The 12,048-nt window shown below is 39.7% G+C and overlaps 1 protein-coding gene across 3 annotated transcripts in view; it reads right to left on the bottom strand.

Annotated features, from left to right (window-relative positions):
- LOC106607602 (glutamate receptor ionotropic, delta-1) overlaps window positions 1-12,048 on the bottom strand; it is a 480,220-nt gene that overhangs the window by 231,350 nt on the left and 236,822 nt on the right. For 2 of the 3 annotated variants that reach the window (XM_014204704.2, XM_014204701.2), the window contains 3 exons: window positions 11,920-12,048; window positions 11,679-11,729; window positions 8,692-8,892 (listed from right to left, as the gene is read on the bottom strand). The exons of the other annotated variant lie outside the window; for it this stretch is intronic. The gene's annotated coding sequence lies outside the window, so the exon portion shown is untranslated. The remainder of the gene's footprint in view (window positions 1-8,691; window positions 8,893-11,678; window positions 11,730-11,919) is intronic. 3 annotated transcript variants of the gene reach the window in all.

The following is a 12,048-nucleotide window of genomic DNA, read 5'->3' as shown; positions in this document are numbered from 1 at the left end:
AAGTAAAATGTGCTCTCATTTTGTGCTGTATGGCCCTGCCTGACAAAATACATACAGTTACACATGCTTTTTTATGTCGTGGCTATTTAATCTGCTCTAAGGAAAACAAGTGGGCTCAGACATCGGAATAAGATTGTTTGGGTTCCAAGGTTCCTTGAAGGATTTTGTTACTTTAGCCCCTACTATTGATGTTAAGTCAGGTAGGGGCGACTATAGTAGGCTCAGATTGATGCTCAAAGTTAAATTCTAATCTTTCTACCATCACATCTAAGCCAATATGTGACCCGTTTCAAGAAGCTAGGCGTACACTTCACTACTTCAATGTTTTTTTTTATTTATTTTTTTAATCAAAATGTGTTTTTGGCAGAAATGCCTTCTGGAACATGTCAACTTTCATGTCCATTAATAACAAACTTGTATGCCATCTGTAAATACAAACAAAATTGTTAAATTACGAGCCTAGTTGGTTTAGCCATGGTTGGCTGAGATAATGGATGGGCTGGACATGCCAGGAGATGAGTTAAGATTGGTCTGCCATGTAGCATGCTTCTATCTATAACATGAGCTGTTCAGTTTGTGTGGATAATCAGCTTTTTTTTAAAGAACTGAAAAAGTGTTGCTAATGCTATCAACATTGCTGCAATGAAGTTAATAGCTCTATTGATGAAGATCAATGGGAAAAAGTTGTGATGGACTACTTTCAGGAGGACGATTGTGCCATGCTGAGTCTCTCTGACTCTGAAAATGAATCAGAAGATGAGGAAATCCCTGATTAGGTAAAAAAATATTTTTATTCAACCAGACATTGCAGTCTTCTGATGGCAGTGATGGGGGAAGAAAAGGTGATCAACAGTGTTGTTGTCATTGAAGTTGACCGAGATTTGAAATCAGTAGAATGCCTAGTCAAAGCAGAGAGATGATTGCCAAATGCGGAGAGTCGAAAAGAGAACACAGAAGGCTGTTGTATAAAACACATGTCTCTGGATTACATTTTCAAACTAAGGGCAACCATGACAGAGAGCGAGAGTGTTCATCCATGTATACGGGTAAGAGTCTAGCTACATTTTCAGATATTATACATTTCTATTTTGTCAGAAAGTAATTTTCATTGCAAGTTAAAGCGTACTGTTAGCTAGCTAGCTAACGTTACGTGTGTGACCTGTATAGTAATATTAGTTGTATCTCAGAAAGCCATTTGCATTGCTAGTTATAGCCTAATGTTAGCTAGCTAGCTAACATTGAACCTAGTTGGTTAGCTTTAGCTACCTGCAGATTCATGCATGGTGCATGGTAGTATTAGTTGGGATTATGGTTCATTGATACATGGCTTAACAAAAGACTCCACTATGCAAGTAACCATTTCACAGCACCGTTTACACATTCTGTATCCTGTGCAAGTGACAAATAAACATTGATTTTATTTTATATAGAGTGTTTACCAGAGATGGTAATATGAAGAACAACATGACCTGCACCAAAGTCAAATTAGGATATAACATTAGGCCAACGAGAGGGTGTCCAAGTTCTAAAATTCTCCAGTAGAATGCCCTGCTTTTATTTTGTCACATTCACAACCGTAAGCTATTTTCTGTAATTAGCTCGCCATTAACATGTAAATAATGATCTTGTTGTAAGTTTATTTTCCTGTAATAATGAATACAAATTAGCTAAAGTTAAGACCTTGTCAGCTATATGATATGGTCAGTATTTGAACTGGCTAGTCAGCTAACAAGCCAGAAACAAACCAAATCATTCATCAGAAAGTTGCTTTTAGTGGCCTGGTTTTTAAATGGATGGGTTTATTGGTGTTAAAATACACCAGTTATGATATTTTGGACCACCAGGCTGCTGATGTCATGCAGCCAGTCGTTTTTGTGTTTATACTTCTTATAACGACAACGACAAGTTTGATGTCGGACGACAATAGAATGTTCAGGATGTCACTGCGACAACTGTATACAGAAATGTCGATAGAACTAGTTTAAACCACCCTTTAGTCTTAAAATCTCTTGTTGTATAGTACATTACCATACTCACTCTGTTTAGCACATGGCCTCACGTGAATCCTTAAAGAGATGGGTGGGGCCAAGGCTTAAGAGGGTGTGAACGATGCTGAATGGGTGTAGACAAAGGAGAGTTCTCCAGTAGGTGTACCAAATTATTCAAGGAACATTTTCTCAAAAGTGGGGTTACAATTTTATGAATTTTCAAAGCAGATTTACATTGTTCCTCAACTGTAGTGTTGATATAACATTTTCTAGCTCTGAGTATCTACTTTTTTCAAATGTAAAAAAACAACATTTTGCTACATAAGACTGAATTGAGTCAGTCGGTCTCATATGGCCACAGTGCTGCTAAATGGCACAAGCATGTAATGAAAGTTTATTCAGGCTCTGGATGTTCACTGATTAGTGAGGAAACTTACCATGCATTGTGGCCTGGTGAGCCACCAGATCTCTTGCAAGACAATGGGGTGTTAAGGCAATGGTCAAAGACCCAGTTAGAGGTGCGGGGTAGGATTTTTGTGGACATGAGCACAGCATTCATGGCACAGGAGCCAGTTTATTGGGCTGAGATTGGTATGAGCCTTCAGCCATCGAGGTCACGGGGGTGTATCACATTCAAAACTCCCCGGAATCGATTATCAAGGAGCATGAAGAAGCTTTCCAGGGGCTTGGGCTTTGCAGGGAGCCTGTAAAGCCAGTGAAGTACTGTAAGTGGGCTATGCCTATTGTGCCTGTGACCAAGAAGGATGACAGCCTTAGGATATCTGGGGACTTAGCAGCACAGTGAACACTGCAGTGTTCCCTGATGTTTTACAAAGCTGTACATAAGACAAGCACACCGGCAGCTAGCTTTAGATGATGATGCAGGGGAGCTCTTGACTATCAACACACACCGGGGGCTTTTCAGGGAACAAGGCTTTAGTTTGGAGAGTCCACAGCGGTGGCCATTTTTCAGCACTACATGGACACCTTGCTAGCAGGCATCACAGGGATCCAGCCATATTTGGATGACATACTGAATACAGGCCGGACCCCGGAAGAGCATAAGTATAGGCTGAGGCGCTTTGTGGTAGCAGGGCTGCAACTGCAGAAGGAGAAGTTCATTTTTGCTGCACCCAGTGTTGAGTTCCTGTGGTTCACATTGACACGGATGGCATGCGACCGACCCAGGCCATTAAGGAGATACTTTCTCCCCGGAACAAGTCTGAGCAATAGTCATTTCTGGGGCTTCTCAACTTTTACTACTGCTTCCTGCCTGACAGTGTTGGAGCCTACTTGACCAGGTAGCTCCCTGGAGTTGGACTGACCCTCATGTGGAAGCCTATAAAGAGGCACATAGCAGCTAGATGGGCTGTTAGCCCACTATGATGATAGAAAACCCCTGTTACTGGTCCATATGGGCTCTGCGCCTTGTTGAGTCATGTGGAATCTGATGCTCGAGAGGTACCGTGTGCTAAGCATCTAGGACCCTAACTGCCACTGAACGAAACTATGCACAGCTGGATAAAGAATCCCTGGTTGTTAGCTTGATGTCCTCTGCTGTCGTAATAAGCACCCTCCGTCTACTATTTGCCACTCATGGGTTGTGTGACGTCCTGATGTCAGACAATGGATCTGCCTTCACTTCTGCTGAGTTTAGACACATCACCACAGCCACATATAATCCGATGTGCAAGCTGAACGCATGATTCAGAAAACCAAGGAGGCTCTGTCTAGAATCTCGGTGGGTGACTTGCAGACACAAATATCAAGGTTCCTGCTGTCTCAGCATGTTACGCCCACAGCAACTACTGGGAAGAGTCCAGCCGAGCTGTTAACAAAGGGCGATAGACCACTTTAGACCGGCTGCACCAAGACTTTGCAAGTGAAATGCGTCTAAGGCAGGAGGATGATGCAGAAAGGGACCATAGTCATTTAACACATTTTGGCTTTAAATGAGGAGCTACTCTGGAGGACCTAATCGGGTCCCTGCAGTTGTGGAAGAAGCAACTGGACCTGTCTCTTACAGGACTCGGACGCATGGCAGTCAAGAGCACCGCAGCCATGTGGATCAGCTGCAGGGCTGCAAAGCAGGAGCCCCCCTTGCTGCCACCTCCGCCTTTATGTGGAAGCAGAGTGCTAACTCCAGAGCCATGCTCCCCAATGTTATGGGGAACCTACTATGTGACTGAGGGGAAGGAACGTTGTGTACTGAGTATAGTGGTGTGCACCCCATGGGTAGGGAAGTTCACCTGCTGACATGGTGTTCATGTTTATTGGCTGCACCATGGAGTAAATAGCCTAAACTTACCTTTCTGACTCCTCATTATTGGATTGTACTTTCACCATGTCACGGACATAATAAAAACTCTAATTTTAGTTGCAACTGTTTGGTAAAATGATTACACCCCAGTCTGGCCAGTCAGATGGGAGCTAACGTTGGCTATGAAAGCACACCACCAATGCCATTAAAGTCCAGAATTTTTGTCAGAGGCCACATCACAGGTTACAATAGCGCTGCCAATGACAGTCATTTTGTTTGCTCCAAAAATAATCTGGGTTTGCATGTGGAAATGTTGTATAATGCACCTTTAAAATAAAAAAATCACCTTCTGGTGTCACACCATGATCTGTTTCACCTGTCTGTGTGCTTGTCTCCACCCCCCATCAGGTGTCTCCCATCTTCCCCCATTATCTCCTGTGCATTTATACCTGTGTATTCTGTTTGTCTGTTGCCAGTTCGTCTTGTCCCGTCAAGTCCTACCAGTGTATTCCCATGTTTCCTGTGCTCTAGTTTTTGCCTTATTTTTTTTATATAGTTCTGACCTTTCTGCCTGTCCTGATCCTGCCTGCTGTCCTGTACCTGCCTGTCCTGTACCTGCTTTGGATTACGACTCTATTCCTGCCTTGACTTACCTGTTGCCTGGTCCTTGAACAATAGTAAACTCAGAGACTCGTACTACCCGCCTCCTGTGTCTGCATCTGGGCCTTAGCCTGAGCCGTGATATTCTGGTGTAATTAACATGTCAATTTAAGGAAATTCACGAGCACCACAATGTCTACTTCCCCCATGCTCTACAGAGGTTTTCCATCACAAAGCTTTGACCTACTACAGTAGATACTGTATGTTGGTCTATTGTACTTCAAACAATATGTAGGCATGTTGCCTAGGATTCAAACCTTCTCAAACAGCCTAATTCATACTCTTCAGAAGGATAATGGACTTTACAGAGTCCTGCTTTAAAATAATGTATGTATACATTGAGTATACAAAACATTAAGGGCAACTGCTCTTTTCATGACATAGACTGACCAGGTGAATCCAGGAGAAAGCTATGATCCCTTATTGATGTCACTTGTTAAATTAACTTCAATCAGTGTAGATGAAGGGGAGGAAACAGGTTAAAGAAGGATTTTTAAGCCCTGAGACAAGTGAGACATGGATTGTGTAGGTGTGCCATTCAGAGGGTGAATAGGTAAGACAAAATATTTAAGTGCCTTTGAACGGGGTATGATAGTAGGTGCCAGGCACACAGGTTTGTTTCAAGAACTGTAACGCTACTCGGTTTTTCAAGTTCAACAGTTTCCTGTGTGTATCAAGAACGGTCCACCACCCAAAGGACATCCAGCCAACTTGATACAACTGTGGGAAGCATTAGAGCCAACATGGGCCAGCATCCCTGTGGAACGCTTTCGACACCTTGTAGATTCCATGCCCCGACAAATTGAGGCTATTCTGAGGGCAAAGGGGGGTGGGGGGCTGCCATAGTACCATTTGATGGAGGTTAAATCACGTGTAAATATTTTTTTGGTGTACAACACTCATGCCTATAAAGACTGGGTTGGTGTAATTTTATTCTGAATCAAATATGGCCAACATGATTACACTCAAACATGTTCACATTTTTGCCCTTGTTTATTTCGTATTATGTTATTCTGTCTTTAAAAGGGTTTCATAAGGCTCTTGGTATATCTAGGACTATGAGTGTCACTGCCATGCCTCTGCTGTGTTTGAAAAGCTGAAGCCAAACAGCTTTTTAATGTGTGTTCATGTTTAAATCTCATTCACACACTTACAGCATTTCAACAATGGGCAATTCTGCAAAATATAACAAGCCTTTCTCGACAAAAGCACGTAATAGAGTAACGAAGTCACAAGAAAGCAACCTTTACTACAACATTATGTACTGTGCAGCTCAAACATTTTTCGTATTTTCCCCACTGAAACTAAGTGTGCAAGGTTGATTCAAAGTCTTTGAGGTGACCAGGACATACAGGGTGAGGACAAAGTAGCCAGTGGTTGTTGTAGTTCTGGGGCCTAACCAGCTTGCACATTATGGGTAAGCTGCAGTGACATGTATGACAGGCTGTGTATTGGGGCTGTGTGGTGATCAGTTTCCAATTCTACAACAGTGCATGCACACACATCCGGATTACAAAATAACACTCCACACTTCAAACGTTCTATCCAGGACGACACAGCAACAGCAGGGGCCCACCAAATGGCTCGCCCTGCTCTAAATGGTCAGAATCCAGACCATTTATATGGAATCCAGAGAACATTCTTGTTAACAGCAAAAAAACTTGCTTTTTGGGAGAAATCATAAAATAAACTTCTAGGCTAAGAGAAAACAAGTGTACCGATGAATGCTATGATCATTGGGATCATGTAGAAATGTTAAATGATATTAAGTATTTTCCCCGTATCCCCAACAAAAACACCAACTTGGAACTGTTCGAACAGGGACCTTCTCCCATTTTCGCACTGAAAGGACAATTGGGAATCTGACAAGAGATTGAGTTAAAAGAAACCATACTCTCCTTTCCCCTCTTTCTTCCCCTTGCTAACAACTTCATCATTGCATATCATTTTGCCATAATCTGTCAATGATTAATGTATCCTTTACTGTAGGATTACCTTGTTTTTATGATAAATATTGTTTGTTTTATAAAATATAATTCTCTGAGATTTTTCATCCCATGTCAATAAAATGATTGTGATACGTACGATTAATCCCTACTCGCTAAGAAAATGTCTTATTGACTTAAATGATTGGTGGTGCCCCATTTACTGTAGAAAATACATAAATCCATATTTTATATTCCATAATTAACTACCCAATTCATTAGACATTATCATGATGTTAGGCCACTTCTGTACACATGCTTAATTGACCTGTGGGTGGACTTTTTGGTAACACATTACCTTAAGTGTACATTAATTAATATGTAACTAAATAGTAATAAACGTATTTATAAAATAAGTTACATGTAATTACTATGTAAACAATAAGTAATTACACTGTAATAAAGGTTTAGGGGTATAGGTTATTACACAAGTGGAACAAGAACATGTAATTACAAATCAGCTTGTCGGAGGTTATTCCACGTGTAATTACTCATGATTTATGTATATGTATTTACAAGATGTCTTGTTCCAAATGTAACTAGCATGTTCTGTAATTACACTTTTGCAGTCTCCTGTGTAGCACCATGATATCAATGTTACATGTAACTACATAAGTCACTACGACCAAACTAAACTAGGCTAGGACTCTGTCAGCTGTTGTACGAATGCACACCTTATCATTAACTACAGCTTCAGTTATCTTATTTCCATATTATTTGGCTTAAAGGATGTACTGAATTAAATGTAAGAGCAATGTATTTACAATGGATATGCATGTAACTATAATGTACCTACCCAGGAGCAAGCAACTTAATGTAAAGTGAAACACATAATGGTATAACCTTTGGAAATAATATGTACCTGCCTTTGAAAAGGGATTAGGGGTTTATTTCCCTGGCTTCAAAGGTGTAATGTAAGTGAAATGATCAAAATAATATAATGTTTAAGGTCAATGTAGGTACTCATGAGCAAGCAGCTTCAAGTAAAGTGAAACACAGTAGGGTACACCTTTTTATTAAAATCATTGGGAAAATACACTTCAATGTAGAATAAATGTTGTTACAGCACCTATAAGTGTAATTACAATTTCATTTCAATGCAATTACCTATTTCACAGGATATCAAAATGTAAGTTATTACAATGTTATAAAGAAAAGTATCGTAACTACAATGTTTCTGCTCAGGAACAAGCAACTTCATGTAAAGTGAAGCAGATTGTGAATTACTCATGTAATCACTATGTAGTTACTATGTTACAACTATGGAAGATACCCAGTACAGTACTTGGGAATTCTATAGTTAGGGGTTGGCATGTAGATGTTTTTTGGAGTGTTTCCACTATATGCATTCAGGAATGGCGCTCCGCCATTCTAAAAACATTCGCTCCTTTTGGATTTTAGAATTTGATTACATTTTGTGATTATCTTTCGTGGAACATGTACAGACGGCTCTCTTCACTGCACATCTGGAGCAAGTGTCAACCACTCACAATATATTGTTTATTTTTGTTTCGAATTTACAGCCAGAACATGCTGTATCCTTAACAGTTAAACATAAATGTGTGGAAAATCAAGTTTATAGGGGATATGGAGCAGTTCCTTGCACCACATCGCAGAAAACAGACTAACATCTTTATGATTGTTTTACAGCAGGGACACACTATCTTACTCTTACATTACCTCTACCCAGTGTGTGTATGTGTGCTGGCACATGTGTGTGCATAATCAGTGTTTATTTGACCTTATAATTAATAGGGAGCAGTTCATTACGCCTCTTCTACTTTATAGCATAGCTTACCTCTGCTGTTGCATTTTTGGAGATCCTTCTTGCATATTGGTTGAGCGTCTCTTTAGAGCTGTCAAACGCTGCCTGTGAATGAAGGAACTCCGGCACCACAAGCATTATCTCTACCAGAGGGGCACTCATCACCACAGTGTTGCGATCCACTCCCACGCTGTGGAAAGCAGCGGACATGCTTCCCTTGTTTTGTAGGTGTGGCTGTTAACATGTAAAACATAAAGCAATTGATTAATGTGCTGCTGAAATCAGAACACAATAACATTTATTCTAATCCCAAAAACTATATCCAAACTTCTTCCATTTAGGAATGATGAAGGCCACTGTGTTCTTGGGGACCTTCAATACTGCAGAATTTTTTGGTACCCTTCCCCAGATCTGTGCTTCGAGACAATCCTGTCTCAGAGCTCAACGGCCAATTCCTTCGACCTCATGTGTGCCTTCCAAATTTTCCAAATATATATCATGGTGTACAAGACACACGTCTGATTCACGCCTGTCTGAGTACACTAATCCATTGTGGAGGCCATGGGGATGGCGCAGTCCATCACTCAAAGACATGCTACTGAAATTGTATCCAGTTATACTACATAAGAACAATGGTGCAACACTAATAAAAAAATACATTATTTTAGAACAAATGCGCTATAACAAATGCGTTGGATAGTGGTTGCTGTCCGCGGTTCTGAAACACATTAGTCCACTGTTGAATTGGTACATTTTCCTAGACCATGTTGCTATGTGCTTAATAGCAAAGTTAACCAGCATATTGGTGTTGAGAATAATGCCGCGGAGGCAGCAGCATAGTTAGGAGACGAGAAAACAGCTCTTGCCTTATTGTCTACGAAAAGTAGAAGAGAGGAAACCCCAACTTAATTAGGTCTATAATCAATAGCCTAACTGTTAAATGTGCCTGGCTTTATAAATCCTCCATATACACAGTATCTACAGAAATAAGGCATATCCTGCTTCTGTTGCCTGTTTGAGTGTCTATTTAATAGCATACTGATTCTGTGAGCACCATGCCTTATGCAAAGACATGTCAAGTAAACAATTTAAAAAATGCGGCTGTTTTTAATCTTTGCTTTGCTGTAATAAAGGCTTTAAACTTCCCTGGTATTATTTACAATATATTTAGTGATATTTACACTGTTCCAAATTGTCCGAAAAATAATATTTATAATAATAATAATAACGCTCCTTTTTCTTGATCTCCTTCTAATTGTTATTATTACTATTACATCATTATAATAATAAGTAATGTCATTATCATTAGTAGGCTAAGTATAGTAGCATTGTGTACCCACCAGCTGTATGCCTAAGAGCGCATACTCTTTGGTCTTAATACCTAGGCCTATACTTCAATAGTTATATACTGTAGGCTACTGTATCGATCAATCATTCATTTGTTCATGACATCACAAAGCATATCAGTCATTCATGATTTGAAATGCAATCAAGCATTTTAGATTTCAAATAAAATAAAGCGAGCCTTGAATAATTAAACAATAAATAAACTGTTCCATTTCGGAAATTGCATTTACGAATGAATGTGACTGTTTAGTCTTTGCTGTAATAAAGGCTTAACAACAACAACAACAAAAAACCTTACAACAGACTCTCTGGTACACTTATTTATTTTGTGTTTTTTTACATTGTTCCAATTGGTCAGAATTGCTTTATTGTAATCTAACAGGACCTATTTGGCACACAGAACTTGCTCCTTTATTTTTCTAGATCTCCAGAATATTCCACAACTAGTCAAATATATTCCGCACATCTGACTTTCCATTTACCTCATGAGCATCCAGTAGCCTAAACATACCCCCCTTTCAAGTGTTTGCTGCAGCAGAGAGACAACGTGTGCTAGTCACAGTCACTTGCGGTCTTTTTTTTTTTTTTTTAACATAGCGTAGCAATTCTGAGCACGGCACAATCAAATCAATTGCTGGTCGGATTCCCTCTAGTCATTTGTGTGTCTTAATTATTTAATCAAACAGAGTGCTTAAAGCATCAGACAAGCTCAGTGAATATAGATGATTTTATTAAAATGCATAGGACGTGTCTATATATGGAAAAATACAAGTTTTAAAATTGCGACCAATCAATTAGTTGAAAGAACAGAAGACTCTTAGTCGACCAAGATTTTCTTAGTCGGGGAAAACTCTATTACAAATGGTCTCAAAGTGTGAGTTAAGCACCCCTTAAAGTAATCAGGAGCTGTTCTAATTTTAAATGACAAGAGATAGAACTCAGAAGACTTAACAATGGTCACTTTGGAATGTTTAGGAAACTGAATAGGAGTCTATGTGAGATTTTGGGGTATTAAAAAGTCTAACATAAAAAGTGAAAGTAGTATCAAGAAAAAAAGTCATAGCTGGAAATGTAACGCTCGACAGAATAGAGTTTAAATGGTGATAATAGTTTTTAAATTGTATTAAGTTGATAGGGAGCACAGAAAGTGGGCGGAAGAGGAATAATAATATTAAGTATGCAGAATAACAAGAGAGTTCTTGCGTTCTGCAAGCACACTTATTATAATACCTCCATGAAATTAGCTAATTTCCTTTATGCACGAATGCAGCCAAGCCAATCGGGCAGTAATCTACACAGGCAGCACATTTCTGCCAAAATTGGTTGGATCATGAATAAATGCGTTTGCGTACATGGACCCGATCCTTTTTTGATTAGAAATGACACATTCATGACTAGCTGTGTTCATGTAGCACACACAGAGTCATACTTGCCTAATTTGGCGTGAAGAAAACCAATACACTTAGGAAGACCTCTTAAACCCTTAAACAAGGTCAGAGGAATGATTTAACAGTTAGTAAGGTTTAGAGACACAGCTCTAGAGTCGAACTTGTAGCTATCGTCATCATCATCTTAATTACAATCACTCTTACTGTACAGTATGTGAAAGTTCTCGGTCCCTTACTCTAAAACAAAACTTTAAATATGCCATTAAACAACGCAAATAAACTTACCTACAGAAGAGGCAGGACTTGGTCCTAGGGAGAGAGTCTGACACCCTTGCCCTACAGTAAAAGGAAAAATAAAGTGAACATTCAGGCTAATGTCAGCCAACAGATGATTGGTGACAGACATTATCAGCGACAGTCTATAAGCCTCCTTATCTTCTTTAATGACAAATTGGGTTGGCTTGACAGCAATTATGTTGACAAAATCCCAGACAGATATGGAAACAGACTTCTGATGTTATCTTACCATACAACTGGTTAACAGTTTTGCGGAGGAAGTCCCTCTCCTCTTCCAAAGCCTCCATCTTGATCTTCCTCTTCAGCATCTACATTTTCATATTTTCTGTTGTATGGTCAGAGGGGCTTGATACAGACA

This window comes from Salmo salar, chromosome ssa01 (genome assembly GCF_905237065.1).
Source record: "Salmo salar chromosome ssa01, Ssal_v3.1, whole genome shotgun sequence".
In the NCBI taxonomy this organism is placed as follows: Eukaryota; Metazoa; Chordata; class Actinopteri; order Salmoniformes; family Salmonidae; genus Salmo; species Salmo salar.
The sequence above is the reverse complement of the archived record's forward strand: the minus strand, read 5'-3'. Positions and strand labels throughout refer to the sequence as shown.